Source organism: Arachis hypogaea, chromosome 12 (genome assembly GCF_003086295.3).
Source record: "Arachis hypogaea cultivar Tifrunner chromosome 12, arahy.Tifrunner.gnm2.J5K5, whole genome shotgun sequence".
Classification (NCBI taxonomy): domain Eukaryota; kingdom Viridiplantae; phylum Streptophyta; class Magnoliopsida; order Fabales; family Fabaceae; genus Arachis; species Arachis hypogaea.
This window is the reverse complement of record NC_092047.1, coordinates 49862791-49883504: the sequence shown is the minus strand read 5'-3', so window position 1 is coordinate 49883504 and position 20714 is coordinate 49862791. Positions and strand designations below refer to the sequence as shown.

At 38.9% G+C, this 20714-nt stretch overlaps 1 non-coding gene across 1 annotated transcript; it reads left to right on the top strand.

The window, feature by feature from the left end:
• The first annotated feature begins 20203 nt into the window (after nucleotides 1–20203).
• LOC112731707 (small nucleolar RNA R71) lies at nucleotides 20204–20311 on the top strand. Its single transcript, XR_003167473.1, has one exon. It is a non-coding gene; the product is annotated as a small nucleolar RNA R71 (small nucleolar RNA).
• Nucleotides 20312–20714: the final 403 nt, after the last annotated feature.

Sequence of the window (20714 nt, the reverse complement as noted above, 5' to 3'; positions counted from 1 at the left end):
TATATGCATCCATATGCTTTTAGCTTGAATGTTTTCATGCTTCTTTAATGCTTGTTTTACCTCACAAGCTTACTTAAAGCATCTCAAGTACACTAGGATAAGTGAAGTGCATGTTTCTTTTGTGACATTGCTTTTTATGCTAATGTGTGTTCTAAACCGCGCGCAATTTAGAATTCACACACTTATTTGTCATTAATGTCACACTAATTCACTCACTCAATTCTAGTGATTATTACCTCATTCCAACAATGTATGCTTCCTTGCTCTCGTATTATCCTACCTTATGGTGTTATATTTTCATTTTTCATGATTGATGCACCACAAGCAAAAATGGAAGCGAAAGAAAGAACACGCAGCAACCGGTTGATCTACCAGCTGCAGGTAGCAATCCGGAAAGTCGCCATACCCCCTTGCTCATCTTTGAGTGCACCGAGGACGGTGCAAACTTTTAAGTGTGGGGAGGTCGTCCGATCGGTCGGCGATTTTGGGTGACAAGTTTCTAATCTCAACACTTTTGCATTCCATTCTAGGTTTTTAGGATTTTCACTTGCATTATCTTAAATCTTGCATATATATATACACAATAAGCTTAGTCAAAATAATGAGATTTTTCAAGATTTCTATCTATAGGGCACCTCAATTGATTTGAGTGAAAACTTCTCATAAAACTTGCTTGAATCATATGTATATTGTGGATCAAGTTTTTGAGCTAAGAACACAAGCAAGTGAGATTTGAGCCTAATGGTGTGGTTACATCTTATAACCACTTATTTTTCCTTTTTGTGTGCATTGTTCTCTTTTTATGATTGTGATCTTTGATTTGTTTGATTCTTTATGTCCACTTATTCCTTGTATTCATGCATTTATATGATTGAGGCCATCATTTTATTTAGCTCACTTACCCAAATAGCCTTACCTTTTATCATCCATTGTTAGCAACTTTGAGCCTATGAGAATTTGATTTTTCTCCCACTTTGTTAAAACTCTTGGCAAGGTATAAGAACTGGAAGTCCTATCCTAGTTATCCTTATCAATTGTGATGAGAATTTAATTTTTCTCCCACTTTGTTAACCTCTAACTATGAAGGTAAGTTAAGTGGATGAATTAATTTTGATTCCTCCGGTCCTAGTCTTTCCTTAGGAAAGGCTAGAGTTATTGGAACTCGAATTAATTCTTGAAGAATTCCAATTTCAACCACTGCTTTATTTAAGAACTCAGGCGTCACCAATTACTTAACCAGAGCCAAAAGGAAGAAATTATCTAAATTAAATTAAAAGCAATCTTAAATATAATAAAACAATCATAAATCTAAAATACCTCAAATTGCATTTAAACATAAATTTAAGTCCTAACATGGAAAGATTCATAAATCAAATGGGCAACATAAATAATTAACAGATAAAAGTATTAGAGTATCTAAAAGTAGAAGAGAAATATAAATTGAAGAACATTGAACTTGAAATTGAGAAATAACCATAAACTGAGAGGAATCCTAATTCTAAAAATCTAAATCCTAAATCCTAAGAGAGAGGAGAGAACCTCTCTCTCTAAAAATTACATCTAAAACCTAAAACTGTGTGTTGTGAGCTGATGTTTTTGAATGGATGCATTCTCCTACTTTACAGCCTCTAATCTGTGTGTTTTGGGCCAAGAACTGGATCAGAAACAACCGAGAATTCGCTGGTTTCAAATTCAAACACGCTGATTTTTGTCACTGCGACGTGTCCGCGTGGAGCACGCGTTTGCATCACCTAGCGTCAGGGCAGTTATGACATATTATATATCAAATTGAAGCCTCAGACGTTAGCTTTCCAATGCAACTGAAACCGCATCATTTGGACCTTTGTAGCTAAAGTTATAGCCATTTGAGTGTGAAGAGGTCAGGCTGGACAACTTAGCAATTTCTCCAACTTCTTGTATTCCTTCCACTTTTGCATGCTTCCTTTCCATCCTCTGAGCCATTCCTGCCCTGTAATCTCTGAAATCACTTAACACACATATCAAGGCATCTAATGGTAATAAGAGAGGATTAAACATAGGGAACTTAAGGCCAAAGTAGCATATTTTCAATCAAAGCATATAATTAGGAAGGCAAATGTAAAACCATGCAAATAGTGTGAATAAGTGGGTAAAGAGTTGATAAAAACCACTCAATTGAGCACAAGATAAACCATGAAATAGTGGTTTATCAACCTCCCCACACTTAAACATTAGCATGTCATCATGCTAAGCTCAAGAGAAGCTATAAGAGAGTGAAGAGGAATGGTAGAAAGTATGAAATGCAACCTATCTATATGAATGCAACTATATGCAAAATGTTTCTACCTACTTGGTTAAAAAGTAAATAGATTCTCCAAGAATAAATATGAACTGGATTTCACTAATTCAAATCATAAAAAATGAAGTACAAATAGACTTGTAGAAGAAAATAGCTCATGAAAGCCGAGAATAAAGAATCGTGCATCGAACCCTCACTGGAAGTGTATGCACTCTAATCACTTATGTGTTTAAGGTTCGATTCTCTCAATTCTCTCCTAATCTTGCTTTCTAAGACTTGCTCTTCATCTAACAATCAACATAAATTTAATGCACAGATACACATATCAAGAGGTATTTTAAGGGTTGTAATGGGGTTAGGGTCAAGGTAGGATTGTACTTGGCCAAGTGGACTAAAATCTGAATCCTTAATTAACTTAAACTTTCCACCTAACTTTAGACAATCCATGTAATCATAATACCACATCTAACTATCCATTTAACCATGTTTTCCACATATTCATGCATTCTAATTTCAAGTACAGTACATATGCATTGTTTTCAACATTTACTTTGGGGCATTTTGTCCCCTTTTACTTATTTGCTCTTTTTTTTTTTCTTTTTTTTTTCTCACTTCTTATATATATATATATAATTTTTTTTTCTTTTATTTTTTTCAATGCATATGATTAAATTATTGGATGCATGAATCATGTCCTAAACATTTCTTTCACATTTTCAGAAAATCCTAATATACTCAATTCTCAAACCAAATGTTTCCAAATTTAACTTTCCCACACTTAAATCATAAGCACTCTCCCTAGTCTAAGCTAACCAAGGATTCAAATTAAGGACATTATTGTTTTCCGCTTAGAGTTAATGATGTGCTAAAGTAAAGAACAAAGGGGTATAATAGGCTCAACATTGGTTTGCAAAGGATAATGAAAGGTTTAAGGCCATATGGGTATGTAAGCTTAGTGAAACAAAGGCCTCAATCATATAAGTGCATGCATACATCAAACCATGGAAATATAGAATTAAGCAAGATAAAGATCACAATTTTAGAGAGGAAAACACACACTAAAAATAAATTATTGGTTGATAAAATACAACCAATCAAATAGGCTCAAAATCTCACAGGTTTTATGTGCTCGAGCTCTAAACCATGTTTCAAAATAATATTTCTTCAAACAAGTTTAATAAAAGTTTTAATTTAAATTAGTGAAATACTCTAAATAAATTTCTTGAAAAAGAAAATATTACTTTAACCAAGCAGTGGTAAAATATGCACAAAATCAAGAAAATATGCAATCAAACATGCAAATGCAATAATGAACAAACAAAGAAAATAAAATATTGGCGTTGAGACAAGAAGGTACTAACCCACGGAGATCGGTATCGACCTCCCCACACTTAAAGGTTGCACCGTCCTCGGTGCATGCTAAGATGTACAAGTGGACGGGGGTTGTGGTTCCTCAACTGTGGCTCTTTTTGTTCCTTTCCTTGCCAGTGGTTTGGGAGTAGCTTTCTCTTTACCCTTCTTAGTGGCCATCCTGAAAAGGGAAAAAGAAAGTAACTTTTAAAGCTAGGGGTTAGAGCAAGGAAGATAGTGGGAAAGGTGGTAATCAATGCACAATAAAGAAGAATGACGTTAACACATGGTCATGACTACATGTGAAAAGTTCATCAATGGAAATATAGTAAGTGCATGTAATGACAATTAAATGCAAGATGTTTATTGGCATGCTGGCAAAGGCATGAGTAGCATAGATCAAGCATTCAATGTCCAAGTTAGATTACTAGGTCTTTCAAACTAACAACATGTTTGTAATAACAATTATATTTAAATAATATAATATAAAAAGGGTTTTGTGAAAAGCAAGCATTTAGAGTAGTAGAATAAAAGAAATCTAAAAATAGTGCACAATGCCATATGGGCTTTTTCACAAACACATAGCAAGCATCGTAAATAAGCTATTGAAAGTATTAAATTGAACATGCAAGCAACCCTTTTAAAAAGTAATATATAATTGTCAAACAATTCCTTTAATAATCCACAAAAATATAGAAAATAATGACCTAAATAAATTTCTAACACCAATGAAAATAATGCAGTGAATGAAAGTATGCAAATAAATTAAAATAAAATAAAAAGAAAAATAAGAAGAATGAGAAGGGAAAGAAGGGAAGAAGAAGTAAGGAAGAAAGGAGGGAGGAAAAATTAGGATTGGGGAAGAAAAGATAAGATTTTTGGCGCTGATCAGGATAAGTTGTGCGACGCGGGCGACGCAGACGCGTGAGTGACGTGGTCGCGTGGTGCGCGATAAGGTCAGGTGACACGGACGCATGAGTCACGCGATCGCGTGACCTGATTTGTGCGATTGGCGCGAGTGCAGCCTCGCGTTCGCGCAACTCTCTATTCAAAACTCTTTTTGCCAAATTTTTAGGTGATGCGGTTGTGTGGTTGACGCGATCGCGTGGATGGCCATATTTGCAAAATGACGCGAACGCGTGGGGCACGCGTTCGGGTGGTAAGGCTTGTGCTTCTAGCACCGTTCCAGCCCCATTCCAGCCTAACTTGCTGCCATACACCCATTTACGTCGATTTCACAGGGCCACGCGTTCGCGTGGGTGTCGCGGACGCGTGGAAGGCATTTTTTTCACATGACGCGGTCGCGTGGATCATTTTGTGCCAAAGGCACGGCTCCAGCCACACTTTCGCGTGACTCTCTGTTCACTCTTCTTTTCTTCCTAATGCACTGGTGACGCGGACGCGTCGGCAACGCTGTCACGTCGCGTGCCATTTTTTTTTATAATAATGCAGTATGCAGAATGCAATGCTAATATGAATGTTATGCATGATTCCAAGTTCAATGAAATAAAATAAAACTTAAAAACAAACAAAATGAAATAAAATTAAAATTGAAAAAGGAACGATCATACCATGGTGGGTTGTCTCCCACCTAGCACTTTTAGTTAAAGTCCTTAAGTTGGACAATTGATGAGCTTCCTGTTATGGTGGCTTGTGCTTGTATTCATCCAAAAATCTCCACCAGTGTTTGGAATTCCAACAGCCTCCGGGGTCCGAAACTAGGTGCAGAAAGCCTTCAAGCAAGTTAAAGCAAGTGACAAGGCCCCAAGAGTGTTGATTGCTAGACTGAATTCCGGGGTCCCAAACCTTGCTTTTGCACCCGTCTTCTTGTTGATCATCATGATTCCATCCAGGTAGCAAGCAATCTGAATTCTCACTAAAGCGGCCAAACAACTTCCTAGACTCATTCAGTTGAGCTTTACACCAACCTTTGCATTTAAACTTTAAGTTTTCTACCATATTGAATCTTGCATGACGAATCCTACCACTAACCATCTCCCTCTTACTCTTAAAGCCACAAAGAGCTCTAAGTTGACCATCCGTCTCCAGTAGCCCAAATTCAAGTGGAATTAGAAAGCTAAGGGATATGAATTTTACCCACTTGAATGTTGTGAAGGATGATGGCAACTTAGGGGGAGGGATCTCCAACAATTTTGGCAAGGTAATTGCAGGCTTTACTCCCGTGAGTGCTTTCTTGACACTTTCCATCTTTTTGTAAGTTTCTTCAATATCAACCTCTTCTTCTTGGTAGCTTTCTTCCAATTTAATCTCTTCTTCATTACTTACTAAGGGCATGGGAGGCTGTGCTTCTGCTTCTTTAGTCTCCATCTCCTGATCAACCTCTTCCAAGTCTTCAACCATGATATGTCTTGGAGGTTGTACACCCTCTTCAACATCAAATGCAACCGTCTTGGAAGGAGGCTCTGTGACTGGACTTTCCAATGGAGGTACAACATCTCTTATGTTTGCAACCACTTCTTCCTTTTTAATAATTGCTGCTTTGTCCAGTTGTTTAAGTATAAAATCATACTCATCCTCGATGATTTTCTTTCCATGACAACTCCTTTCAACTACTCTTTCATCTTCAAGGGTCTCTCCTACCTTTACCCGTAGGGCCTCCTCTAGCTCCTTATGAAGTATGGATTCGCGAAGATGATTCCTTCTTTCCTGTTCCATATCAATAGCATAATTGGGATCATCTTACTCTTGGATTGATGGATGTCGGTGCTCTCCCATGGAGGGTGGTGATGGGATAAAAAGATCATTATGTGGTTGAAAAGGAAGTGCACTAGAGCTTGATGGTTGAATATTGGAGGTAGAGGGTTGGTTCATGCGGGATATAAGATTTTGGAGTATAGAGGTGAGACCAATGATGTTAGAGATGAGTGTATTGTTATCCAATGGAGGTTGGGGTGGATCTATGTATGGTTCATTTGGTTCATAGGGTGGTTGATATGGTGGATGTGGGTTAGGGTCATATGGAGGTAAATGGTGTAAAGGGGTTTGTGAGTTTGGTAGTTCAAAGGTATGTTGGGGAGGTGGTTCATAAGCATATGATGGGGGTCCATCATATCTATCATCTTGGTATGCACCTCGGAATGGTTTTTGACCATAGTGATTTGGTGGATGTTGGTTGTCACGGAAGGGTCCACCATAACTATTGTCTTGGTATGCATCGCGGAATGGTCTTTGTCTGTGGTACTGTGGAAGGTGTTGTTGCCGGAAGGGTTGATCAGATCCTCGTGGCTCTTTCCATCTCTGATTGTTTTAACCTTAATGCATGTTCCTATTATAATTTCCATTCCTTGCAACAACATTGGAACCAAACTCAAAGCGAGAGGGGGAGAACTCATAATAGTAAATAAAAATTAAAAACAAAAATAAAAATAAATTTAAATAAAAAGGTTATTGAAATTTAAATTTTTGGATTTGAAAATTAAATTTTGAAAATTAAAAATTAAATTTTGAAATTTGAAATTTGAAATTTGAATTTGAAATTTTTTAATTTGAATTTTGAAAATTAAAATTTGAAATTTGAAATTTGAGTTTTAAATTTTGAATTTTTGAATTTAATGAGGAAAGAGAAAAACAATAAAATGATACCAAACTTAAAATTTTTAGATCAAAACGAAGAAAACAACTAAGAACAACTTGAAGGTCAAGATGAACACGAAGAACAACTTGAAGATCAAGATGAACACCAAGAACAAATTTTTTTTTTTGAAAAATTTTTAATAACTAAATAAAAACCAATAACCTCTTAATTTATGAAAAAGCAAAAATAAAAACAAAAATAAAAACAAATAAAAAAGCAAAAGAAAAATATTTACAATAACCAATAATAAGGCACACGTTTGCAATTCCCCGGCAACGGCGCCATTTTGACGATTAGATTTCTGCTAGTAAAGAAATTCACAAATATAATCGCGTTGTAAGTATAGTTTCTAAACTAACAAAAATCCTTTCGTACAAAAGTTTTGGTTGTCACTTAAGCAAACCCAACAAAATTGATAACCGAGTATTTAAACCTCGGGTTGTCTTCTCAAGGAATTGCAGGGAAGTATGACTTATTATTAGCTATGAAAAAGGTAGAATTTTGGGTTTTTAATGTATAAGATAAAAAGCAAGAATAGTAAATGACAAGAAAGTAAATTGTAAGGAATTAATTTAAATAAATAATAAAACTCTTGGCAAGGTATAAGAACTGGAAGTCCTATCCTAGTTATCCTTATTAATTGTGATGAGAATTGGATTTTCTCCCACTTTGTTAACCTCTAACTATGAAGGTAAGTTAAGTGGATGAATTAATTTTGATTCCTCATGTCCTAGTCTTTCCTTGGGAAAGGCTAGAGTTATTGGAATTCGAATTAATTCTTGAAGAATTCCAATTTCAACCACTACTTTATTTGAGAACTCAAGCGTCACCAATTACTTAACCAGAGCCAAAAGAAAGAAATTATCTAAATTAAATTAAAAGCAATCTTAAATAGAATAAAACAATCATAAATCTGAAATACCTCAAATTGCATTTAAACATAAATTTAAGTCCTAACATGGAAACATTCATAAATCAAATGGGCAACATAAGTAATTAACAGATAAAAGTATTAGAGTATCTAAAAGTAGAAGAGAAATATAAATTGAAGAACATTGAACCTGAAATTGAGAAATAACCATAAACTGAGAGGAATTTTAATTCTAAAAATCTAAATCCTAAATCTTAAGAGAGAAGAGAGAACCTCTCTCTCTAAAAACTACATCTAAAACCTAAAACTGTGTGTTGTGAGCTGATGTTTTTGAATGGATGTATTCTCCCACTTTATAGCCTCTTATCTGTGTTTTCTGGGCCAAGAACTGGGTCAGAAACAACCTAGAATTCGCTGGTTTCGAATTCAAACACGCTGATTTTCGTCACTGCGACGCGTCCGCATGGAGCACACGTTCACGTTGTCTAGCGTCAGGGAAACTATAGCATATTATATATCAAATCGAATCCCCGGACGTTAGCTTTCCAACGCAACTAGAACTGCGTCATTTGGACCTTTGTAGCTAAAGTTATAGTCGTTTGATTGCGAAGAGGTCAGGCTAGACAGCTTAGCAATTTCTCCAACTTCTTGTATTCCTTCAACTTTTGCATGCTTCTTTTCCATCCTCTGAGCCATTCCTGCCCTGTAATCTCTGAAATCACTTAACACACATATCAAAGAATCTAATGGTAATATGATAGGATTAAACATAGGGAACTTAAGGCCAAAGAAGCATGTTTTCAATCAAAGCATATAATTAGGAAGGCAAATGTAAAACCATGCAAATAGTATGAATAAGTGGGTAAAGAGTTGATAAAAACCACTCAATTGAACACAAGATAAACCATGAAATAGTGGTTTATCAGAGACACCGGAGTCACTATGGATCCAAAGGGGAATGCACGATTTGGGAGACCTCTGGGCTCCTATACATATGACACTCTTATTGACTAAGATGACTTTAACGTCAACCTAGACCAGGTCTTGCTATTACGGCTAAAATGCCATTTTCATGGACACCCACAGGAAGACCCTAGTAAGTTCATCTCTAACTTCCTACAGTTCTGTGACACTATAGAGGCCAATGGAGTGAACCCTAAAGTCCCCAGGCTAAAACTTTTCCCATTTGCTCTGAGTGATCAAGAAAATTAATGGTGGCATATGGAACTTAGAGGAATTGTGAACACTTGAAATAAGGTTGTTAACAAATTCTTGAATAGGTTTTCTCCCTCACAGAGATTAACTAAGTTAGTGACAGATGTTCAGACCTTCAGGCAGATGGAGAGTGAGTCTCTCCATGATGCTTGGGAGAGGTACAAGCTGATGTTCAGGAATTGTCCTCCCCACATGTTCTCAGGATGGGGCAAGATAATGATCTTCTATGAAGCAATCTCTGAGATAGCCAGGAAGATAGTAGTTTACTTTGTAAACGGCCATCTGTACTTTATAGAGACACATGAAGAGACAGATGAGCTCATTAAGATAGCTGCCAATAACTAGCTCTTATACTCCTACAAGGAAACTCCAGTTAGGACAGAAGTTCTAGACATGGAGACTGTAGCCGCACCGTCTGCTAAGGTTTATAATGCTCCTAGTGATATGAGTGGTAACTACCCTCAAGGAGATACTCTCTCCCATGACCGGTGGACACCTGAGCAAGTTAATATTCCCTTTACTAAGTTGTTTAAGGAAGTGCATCCCTATAGGGCCCTCACAGAAAGCCTGATGCTCTCTGGGAAGGAGACCTTAAAAAAAGGTGAGACAATAGTCTTCACCAAAGGGGCCAAACCTCAGGAGTCTGCTACTGAGGGACTTAAGGCAATCAAGGACCAGGAGGATCCTGAGAATGTAGTGAGCACACCTATACAGAGGAGAAGGAACCTTAAGTTGATTCATCTCTGGGCGTGCAAGGAGAGCATGTGACTCCCACAGAGCACGCCCTTACAGAGGAGAAAGAACCTCAAGAGCTACCTTTCCTAAGCATGCAGAAAGAACCGGCAAATGAGCAGTTGGCTTATTTCCCAGCAGCCCTTAAAGGAGCTTGGTGTGGGAAAATCGTGATCGTTCATTCCTTGGTAACGGCGCTGAAAACTTGGTACGCACGTTCGTAATCTTAGTTCTTTGTCACAACTTTGCACAACTAACCAGCAAGTGCACTGGGTCGTCCAAGTAATAAACCTTACGTGAGTAAGGATCGATCCCACGGAGATTGTTGGCTTGAAGCAAGCTATGGTCACCTTGTAAATCTCAGTCAGGCGGAATCAAATGATTATGGTGAATTGATAATTAAAATATAATTAAAATATAAAATAGGATAGAAATACTTATGTAGTTCATTGGTGAGAATTTCAGATAAGCATATAGAGATGCTTTGTTCCTCCTGAACCTCTGCTTTCCTGCTGTCTTCATCCAATCATTCCTACTCCTTTCCATGGAAACCTTTATGTAGAGCATCACCTTTCTCAATGGCTACTTCCCGTCCTCTCAGTGAAAATGGTCCAAGATGCGTTGTCACCGCACGGCTAATCATCTGTCGGTTCTCGATCCTGCTGGAATAGGATTCAGTAATTCTTTTACGTCTGTCACTACGCCCAGCACTCGCGAGTTTGAAGCTCGTCACAGCCATCCCTTCCCAGATCCTACTCGGAATACCACAGACAAGGTTTAGACTTTCCAGATCTCAAGAATGGCCGCCAATAATTCTAGCCTATACCAGGAAGACTCTGATCTCGCGATCAGGAGGCTAAGAGATACACATTCAAGCTTGTTTGCATGTAGAACGGAAGTGGTTGTCAAGCACGCGTTCATAGGTGAGAATGGTGATGAGCGTCACATAATCATCACATTCATCACGTTCTTGTGTGCGAATGAATATCTTAGAGAAGAAATAGGCTTGGATTGAATAGAAAAACAATAGTACTTTGCATTAATTCATGAGGAACAACAGAGCTCCACACCTTAATCTATGGTGTGTAGAAACTCTACCGTTAAAAATACATAAGTGGTGAAGGTCTAGGAATGGCTGAATGGCCAGCCTCCAAAATGTGATCCAAGGATCAAAAGATAATCCAAAGATGTAAGTAAAAAGTTGTATTTATACTAAACTAGTTACTAGGGTTTACAGAGATAAGTAAATAATGCAGAAATCCACTTCCGGGCCCACTTGGTATGTGCTTGGGCTAAGAATTTAAGCTTTCATGTGTAGAGGTCTTCCTTGGAGTTAAACGCTAGTTTGTAACCTGTTTCTAGCGTTTAACTCTGCTTTGCAACCTGTTTCTGGCATTTAACTCCAGAATAGGGCAGAGAGCTGGTGTTGAACGCCTGTTTGCATCGTCTAAGCTCGGGCAAATTATAGACTATTATATATTGCTGGAAAGCCCTGGATGTCTACCTTCCAACGCAATTGAGAGCGCGCCATTTAAACTTCTGTAGCTCCAGAAAATCCACTTTGAGTGCAGGGAGGTCAGAATCCAACAGCATCTGCAGTCCTTCTTCAACCTCTGAATCTGATTTTTGCTCAAGTCCCTCAATTTCAGCCAGAAATTACCTGAAATCATAGAAAAACACACAAACTCATAGTAAAGTCCAGAAATGTGTTTTTTATTTAAAAACTAATAAAAATATATTAAAAACTAATCAAATCATACTAAAAACTATGTAAAAACAATGCCAAAAAGCGTATAAATTATCCGCTCATCACAACACCAAACTTAAATTGTTGCTTGTCCCCAAGCAACTGAAAATCAAATAGGATAAAAAGAAGAGAATATAGTTTAAATTCCAAAATATCAATGAAACTTAGCTCCAATCAGATGAGCGGGACTAGTAGCTTTTTGCCTCTTGAATAGTTTTGGCATCTCACTTTATCCCTTGAAGTTCAGAATGATTGGCATCTATAGGAACTTAGAATTTAGATAGTGTTATTGATTCTCCTAGTTCAGTATGTTGATTCTTGAACACATATACTTTATGAGTCTTGGCCGTGGCCCTAAGCACTTTGTTTTCCAGTATTACCACCGGATACATAAATGCCACAGACACATAACTGGGTGAACCTTTTTAGATTGTGACTCAGCTTTGCTAGAGTCCCCAATTAGAGGTGCCAGGGTTCTTAATCACACTCTTCTTTTTTCTTTGGACCTCGACTTTAACCGCTCAGTCTCAAGTTTTCACTCGACACCTTCACGCCACAAGCACATGGTTAGGGACAGCTTGGTTTAGCCGCTTAGGCCAGGATTTTATTCCTTTAGGCCCTCCTATCCACTGATGCTCAAAGCCTTGGATCCTTTTTATTACCCTTGCCTTTTAGTTTTAAGGGCTATTGGCTTTTTGCTCTTGCCTTTTGGTTTTAAGAGCTTTCAGATTTTTCTGCTTGCTTTTTCTTTTTCTTTCTTTTTTTCGCCTTTTTTTTCTTTTCTCTCTTTTTTTTTCGCAATCTTTTGTATTCACTGCTTTTTCTTGCTTCAAGAATCAATTTTTATGATTTTTCAAATCATCAAATAACATTTCTCCTTTTTCATCATTCTTTCAAGAGCCAACATATTTAACATTCATAAACCACAATATCAAATGACATATGCACTGTTCAAGCATTCATTCAGAAAACAAAAAGTATTGTCACCACATAAAAATAATTAAACTAATTTCAAGGATGAATTCGAAACCATGTACTTTTTGTTCTTTTGTAATTAAAATATTTTTCATTTAAGAGAGGTGATGGATTCATAGGACATTTATAGCTTTAAGACATAGACACTTAAATACTAATGATCATGTAATAAGACACAAACATAAACATAAAGCATAGTAAATGAAAAATAGGAAAATAAGAACAAGGAGATTAAGGAACGGGTCCACCTTAGTGAGGGTGGCGTCTTCCTCTTCTTGAAGAACCAATGGTGCTCTTGAGCTCCTCTATGTCTCTTCCTTGTCTTTGTTGCTCCTCCCTCAAAGCTCTTTGATCTTCTCTAATCTCATGGAGGATGATGGAGTGCTCTTGGTGCTCCATCCTTAGTTGTCCCATATTGGAACTTAATTTTCCTACGGAGAACAGATTTGCTCCCAATAATTTTGTGGAGGAAAGTGCATCCCCTGAGGCATCTCAGGGATTTCATGGTGAGGAATTTCCTCATGCTCTTGTTGAGGTCCATGATCTCTCATTTTCTCCATCCTTTTCTTAGTGATGGGCTTGTCCTCTTCAATGAGGATGTCTCTCTCTATGTCAGTTCCAGCTGAATTGTAGAGGTGACAAATGAGGTGAGGAAAGGCTAACCTTGCCAAAGTGGAGGACTTGTCAGCCACCTTGTAGAGTTCTTGAGGTATAATCTCATGAACTTCCATTTCCTCCCCAATCATGATACTATGGATCATGATGGCCCGGTCTACAGTAACTTCAGACCGATTGCTAGTAGGAATAATTGAGCGTTGAATAAACTCCAACCATCCTCTAGCTACAGGCTTAAGGTCCGGTCTTCTCAATTGAACCGGCTTGCCTCTTGAGTCAACTTTCCATTGAGCTCCATCTACGCATATGTCCATGAGGACTTGGTCCAACCTTTGATCAAAGTTGACCCTTCTAGTGTAGGGGCGTGCATTTTCTTGCATCATTGGCAAGTTGAACACCAACCTTACATTTTCTGGACTGAAATCTATGTAATTCCCCCGAACCATTGTAAGCCAATTCTTTGGATTCGGGTTCACACTTTGATCATGGTTCCTAGTGATCCATGTGTTTGCATAGAAATCTTGAACCATTAAGATCCCGACTTGTTGAATAGGATTAGAGAGAACTTCCCATCCTCTTCTTCTAATCTCTTGTCGGATCTCCGGATATTCGCTCTTTTTGAGCTTAAAAGGAACTTCAGGGATCACTTTCTTCTTGGCCACAACTTCATAGAAGTGGTCTTGATGGACCTTTGAGATGAATCTCTCCATCTCCCATGACTCAGAGATGAAAGCAATTTCCTTCCCTTTCCTCTTTCTTGAGGTTTCTCTGGCCTTAGGTGCCATTAATGGTTATGGAAAAACAAAAAGTAATGCTTTTACCACACCAAACTTAAAATATTTGCTTGTCCCCAAGCAAAAGAAGAAAGAAAGAAGGAGAAGAAGAAGAAAAATAGAGGAGAGGGAGAGAGGTGTGTATTCGGCCAAGGGGAAAAAGAGAGGGTTGTGTTATGTGAAAATGAAGAAGGAATGAGGGGTTTATATAGGAGTGGGGGAAGGTTTAGGGTTCGGCCATTAGGGTTGGGTTTGGGGGGGAAAAGAGTTTTGAATTTTTGGAGGTAGGTGGGGTTTTTGGGAAAGAGAGGATGGATGTGAGTGGTGAAGAGGTGATGAAGAAGAGTGATTGAGGTGATTGGTGAGGGGTATTTGGGGAAGAGAGTTATGAAAAGGTGTGAAGAGGAGAGAAGAAAAGGTGGGGATCCTGTGGGGTCCATGGTGCACGAAATTGTGATCTCCAGGTTCTAACAAATCCTGGTAATGGCTCCAAAGCTTGGTGCTCTGATCTTAATTCATAATTGTCACAACTTCGATACAACTAACCAGCAAGTGCACTGGGTCGTCCAAGTAATACCTTACGTGAGTAAGGGTCGAATCCCACGGAGATTGTTGGTATGAAGCAAGCTATGGTCACCTTGTAAATCTCAGTCAGGCAGATATAAAGTGATAATGGAGTTTTTGAAATTTAATAATAGAAGAGGGATAGAGATACTTATGTAGATCCTTGGTGAGAATTTCAGATAAGCGAATGGAGACGCTTTTGTTCCTCTGAACCTCTGCTTTCCTGCTATCTTCATCCAATCAGTCTTACTCCTTTCCATGGCTGGCTTTATGTGATACATCACCACTGTCAATGGCTACTTTCGGTCATCTCTCGGGAAAATGATCCAATGCCCTGTCACGGCACGGCTAATCGTCTGGAGACATCACCCTTGCCAATGGCTTCATCTTATCCTCTCAGTGAATAATATGCTCACGCACCCTGTCACGGCACGGCTATTCATCTGTCGGTTCTCGATCATGCTGGAATAGGATTTACTATCCTTTTGCGTCTGTCACTAACGCCCTGCAATCGCGAGTTAGGAGCTCGTCACAGTCATTCAATCATTGAATCCTACTCGGAATACCACAGACAAGGTTTAGACTTTCCGGATTCTCTTGAATGCCGCCATCATTCTAGCTTACGCCACGAAGATTCTGGTTAAGAGATCTAAGAGATACTCATTCAGTCTAAGGTAGAACGGAAGTGGTTGTCAGGCACGCGTTCATAGGGAATGATGATGATTGTCACGTTCATCACATTCAGATTGAAGTGCGAATGAATATCTTAGAAGCGAAATAAGATGAGTTGAATAGAAAACAGTAGTACTTTGCATTAATCTTTGAGGAACAGCAGAGCTCCACACCTTAATCTATGGAGTGTAGAAACTCTACCGTTAAAAATACATAAGTGAAAGGTCCAGGCATGGCCGAATGGCCAGCCCCTCTGATCTAAGAACCAGGCGTCCAAAGATGATCCTAAGATCCTAAGATGATCAAAAGATGTCTAATACAATAGTAAAAGGTCCTATTTATAATAAACTAGTCACTAGGGTTTACATGAGTAAGTAATTGATGCATAAATCCACTTCCGGGGCCCACTTGGTGTGTGTTTGGGCTGAGCTTAAGTGTAGCACGTGCAGAGGCCATTTGTGGAGTTGAACGCCACTTTCTTTGCCAGTTTGGGCGTTCAACTCTGGTTTTGGATCCTTTTCTGGCGCTGGACGCCAGATTTGGGCAGAAGGCTGGCGTTGAACGCCAGTTTACGTCGTCAATTCTTGGCCAAAGTATGGACTATTATATATTGCTGGAAAGCCCTGGATGTCTACTTTCCAACTCAATTGGAAGCACGCCATTTCGAGTTCTGTAGCTCCAGAAAATCCACTTTGAGTGCAGGGAGGTCAGAATCCAACAGCATCAGCAGTCCTTTTTCAACCTCTGAATCTGATTTCTGCTCAAGTCACTCAATTTCAGTCAGAAAATACCTGAAATCACAGAAAAACACACAAACTCATAGTAAAGTCCAGAAATGTGAATTTAACATAAAAACTAATGAAAACATCCCTAAAAGTAACTAGATCCTACTAAAAACATACTAAAAACAATGTCAAAAAGCGTATAAATTATCCGCTCATCACAACACCAAACTTAAATTGTTGCTTGTCCCCAAGCAACTAAAAATCAAATAGGACAAAAAGAAGAGAATATACTATAAATTCCAAACTATCAATGAAACATAGTTTCAATCATATGAGCGGGACTTATAGCTTTTTGCCTCTTGAATAGTTTTGGCATCTCACTTTATCCATTTGAAGTTTAGAATGATTGGCATCTATAGGAACTTCAGATTTCGAATAGTGTTATTGACTCTCCTAGTTCAGTATGATGATTCTTGAACACAGCTTCTTTATGAGTCTTGGCCGTGGCCCTAAGTACTTTGTTTTCCAGTATTACCACCGGATACATAAATGCCACAGACACATAATTAGGTGAACCTTTTCAGATTGTGACTCAGCTTTGCTAAAGTTCCCAATTAGAGGTGTCCAGGGTTCTTAAGCACACTCTCTTTTTTTGCTTTTGGACCTTGACTTTAACCGCTCAGTCTCAAGTTTTCACTTGACACCTACACGCCACAAGCACATGGTTAGGGACAGCTTGGTTTAGCCGCTTAGACCAGTATTTTATTCCTTTAGGCCCTCCTATCCACTGATACTCAAAGCCTTGGGATCCTTTTTAATTGCCCTTGCCTTTTGGTTTTAAGGGTTATTGGCTTTTTGCTCTTGCCTCTTGGTTTTAAGAGCTTTTGGCTTTTTCTTCTTGCTTTTTCTTTCTATTTTTTTTTTTCGCCTATTTTCTCTTTTTTTTTTCTGCAAGCTTTGTTCTTTGCTGCTTTTTCTTGCTTCAAGAATCATTTTTATGATTTTTCAGATTATCAAATAACATGTTTCCTAGTCATCATTCTTTCAAGAGCTAACATATTTAACATTCTTAAACAACAACTTCAAAAGACATATGCACTGTTCAAGCATACATTCAGAAAACAAGAAGCATTGTCACCACATCACTATAATTAAACTAAGTTCAAGGATAAATTCAAAACTCATGTACTTCTTGTTCTTTTGATTTAAAACATTTTTTTTAAGAGAGGTGATGGATTCATAGGACATTTATAACTTTAAGACATAGTTACTACTACTAATGATCATGTAATGAAGACACAAACATAGATAAGCACATAACATAGAAAATGAAAAACAGAGAAAGTAAGAACAAGGAATGAGTCCACCTTAGTGATGTCCTTGAGCTCTTCTATGTCTCTTCCTTGTCTTTGCTGCTCCTCCTTCATTGCTTTTAGATCTTCTCTGATTTCATGAAGGATGATGGAGTGCTCTTGATGTTCCACCCTTAGTTGCTTCCAATAATTGTGTGGAAGAAAATGTATCCCCTGAGGTATCTCAGGGATCTCTTGATTTGCAGTCAAATGTTCTACCACTGAGCTATAGACCCTTGATGGAAGCTTTTGTCTTCCCTTTCCTCTTTCTAGAGGCTTCTCTGGCCTTAGGTGCCATCAATGGTTATGGAAAAAAAACAAAAAAAGCTATGCTTTTTACCACACCAAACTTAGAATGTTGCTCGCCCTCAAGCAAAAGAAGAAAGAATAGAAGAAAAAGAAGAAGATATGGAGGAGATGGAGGGAGATGTGTATTCGGCCATATGGGTGGGATTGGGTGGGAAAGAGATGTTGAATTTTGAAGGAAAGTGGGTGTTTGGATGTGAGTGGTAAAGAGTTAATAGGGAAGAGTGTTTATTGGGAATAGAGGATGATTGAGAAGAGATAAGAGAGTGAGTGGAGGTAGGTGGGGATCCTGTGGGGTCTACAGATCCTGAGGTGATCCTGTGAGGTCCACAGATCTTGAGGTGTCAAGGCATTTACATCCCTGCACCAATTTAGGCATGCAAAATGCCCTTGCACACAACTCTGGGCGTTCAGCGCCAGGTTGGTGCCCATTTTGGGCGTTCAACGCCCATTTGCTGCCATTTCTGGCGTTGAGCGCCAGAACCATGCTTGTTCTGGGCGTTCAGCGCCAGAACTATGCTCTGTTCTGGCGTTTGAACGCCAGACAGATGCTCCTCCAGGGTGTGATTTTTCTTCTGCTGTTTTTGATTCCGTTTTTGATTTTTTTGTTTATTTTGTGACTCCACATGATCATGAACCTAAGAAAACATGAAAAACAATAAAAATAAGAATTAGATAAACATTGGGTTGCCTCCCAACAAGCGCTTCTTTAATGTCAATAGCTTGACAGTGGGCTCTCATGGAGCCTCACAGATGTGCAGAGCTTTGTTGAGACTCTCCAACACCAAACTTAGAGTTTGGATATGGGAGTTCAACACCAAACTTAGAGTTTGGTTGTGGCCTCCCAACACCAAACTTAGAGTTTGACTGTGGGGGCTCTGGTTGACTCTGCTTGGAGAGAAGCTTTTCTTGCTTCCTCTCCATGGTTGCAGAGGGAGATCCTTGAGTTTTGAATACAAGGGAGTTCTCATTCCATTGAAGGACTATTTCACCTCTGTCAACATCAATCACAGCTCTTGCTGTGGCCAAGAAAGGTCTTCCTAGGATGATGGATTCATCCTCTTCCTTTCCAGTATCCAGGACTATGAAATCAGCAGGGATGTAAAGGCCTTCAACCTTTACTAACACGTCCTCTACTTGTCCATAAGCCTGTTTTCTTGAGCTGTCTGCCATCTCTAATGAGATTTTAGCAGCTTGCACCCCATAGATTCCCAGTTTCTCTATTACAGAGAGGGGCATGAGGTTTATTCCTGAACCAAGGTCACACAGAGCCTTAAAGATCATGGTGCCTATGGTACAGGGTATTATGAACTTTCCAGGATCCTGTCTCTTCTGAGGCAATGTCAGTTGATCCAGATCACTTAGTTCATTGATGAACAAGGGAGGTTCAACTTCCCAAGCATCAATGCCAAATAATTTGGCATTCAGCTTTATGATTGCACCAAGAAACTTGGCAGTTTGCTCTTCAGTGACATCCTCATTCTCTTCAGAAGAGGAATACTCATCAGAGCTCATGAAGGGCATAAGGAGGTTCAATGGAATCTCTATGGTCTCTAGATGAGCCTCAGAGTCCTTTGGTTCCCCAGAGGGAAGCTCCTTATTAATCACTGAACGTCCCAGGAGGTCTTCCTCCTTGGGATTCACGTCCTCTCCTTCCCTTACAGGTTCGGCCATGGCGCTTATGTCAATGGCCTTGCACTCTCCCTTTGGATTCTCTTCTGTATTGCTTGGGAGAGTACTAGGAGGGATTTCAGTGATCCTTTTACTCAGCTGGCTCACTTGTGCTTCCAGATTTCTAATGGAAGACCTTGTTTCATTCATGAAACTTACAGTGGCCTTAGATATATCAGAGACTAGATTTGCTAAATTAGAAGCATTTTGTTCAGAGTTCTCTGTGTGTTGCTGAGTTGATGATGGAAAAGGCTTGCTATTGCTAAACCTGTTTTTTCCACCATTGTTAAAGCCTTGTTGAGGCTTTTGATCCTTCCATGAGAAATTTGGATGATTTCTCCATGTTGAGTTATAGGTGTTTCCATAAGGTTCACCTAAGTAGTTCACCTCTGCTATTGCAGGGTTCTCAGGATCATAGGCTTCTTCTTCAGAAGATGCCTCTTGAGTACTGTTGGATGCAGCTTGCATTCCATGCAGACTCTGAGAAATCATATTGACTTGCTGAGTCAATATTTTATTCTGAGCCAATATGGCATTAAGAATATCAACCTCAAGAACTCCCTTCTTCATAGGCGTCCCATTACTCACAGGATTCCTTTCAGAAGTGTACATGAACTGGTTATTAGCAACCATGTCAATGAGTTCTTGAGCTTCTGCAGGCGTTTTCTTTAGGTGAATGGATCCACCTGCAGAGGTGTCCAGTGACATCTTTAATAGCTCAGATAAACCATCATAGAATATATCCAGGATGGTCCATTCTGAAAGCATGTCAGAAGGACACTTTTTGGTCAAGTGTTTGTATCTTTCCCAAGCTTCATAGAGAGATTCACCTTCTTTCTGTCTGAAGGTTTGAACATCAGCTCTAAGCTTGCTCAGCTTTTGAGGAGGAAAGTACTTGGCTAAGAAAGCCGTGACCAGCTTATCCCAAGAGTTCAGGCTGTCTTTAGGTTGAGAATCCAACCATAATCTAGCTCTGTCTCTTACAGCAAAAGGGAAAAGCATGAGCCTGTAGACTTCAGGATCTATTCCATTAGTCTTTACAGTATCACATATCTGCAAGAATTCAGTTAAGAAATGAAAAGGATCTTCAGAGGGAAGTCCATGAAACTTGCAGTTCTGCTGCATCAGAGAAACTAATTGTGGTTTCAGCTCAAAGTTGCTTGCTCCAATGGCAGGAATGGGGATGCTTCTTCCATGTAAATTGGAATTAGGTGCAGTAAAGTCACCAAGCATCTTCCTTACATTATTATTATTTTCGGCTGCCATCTCCTCT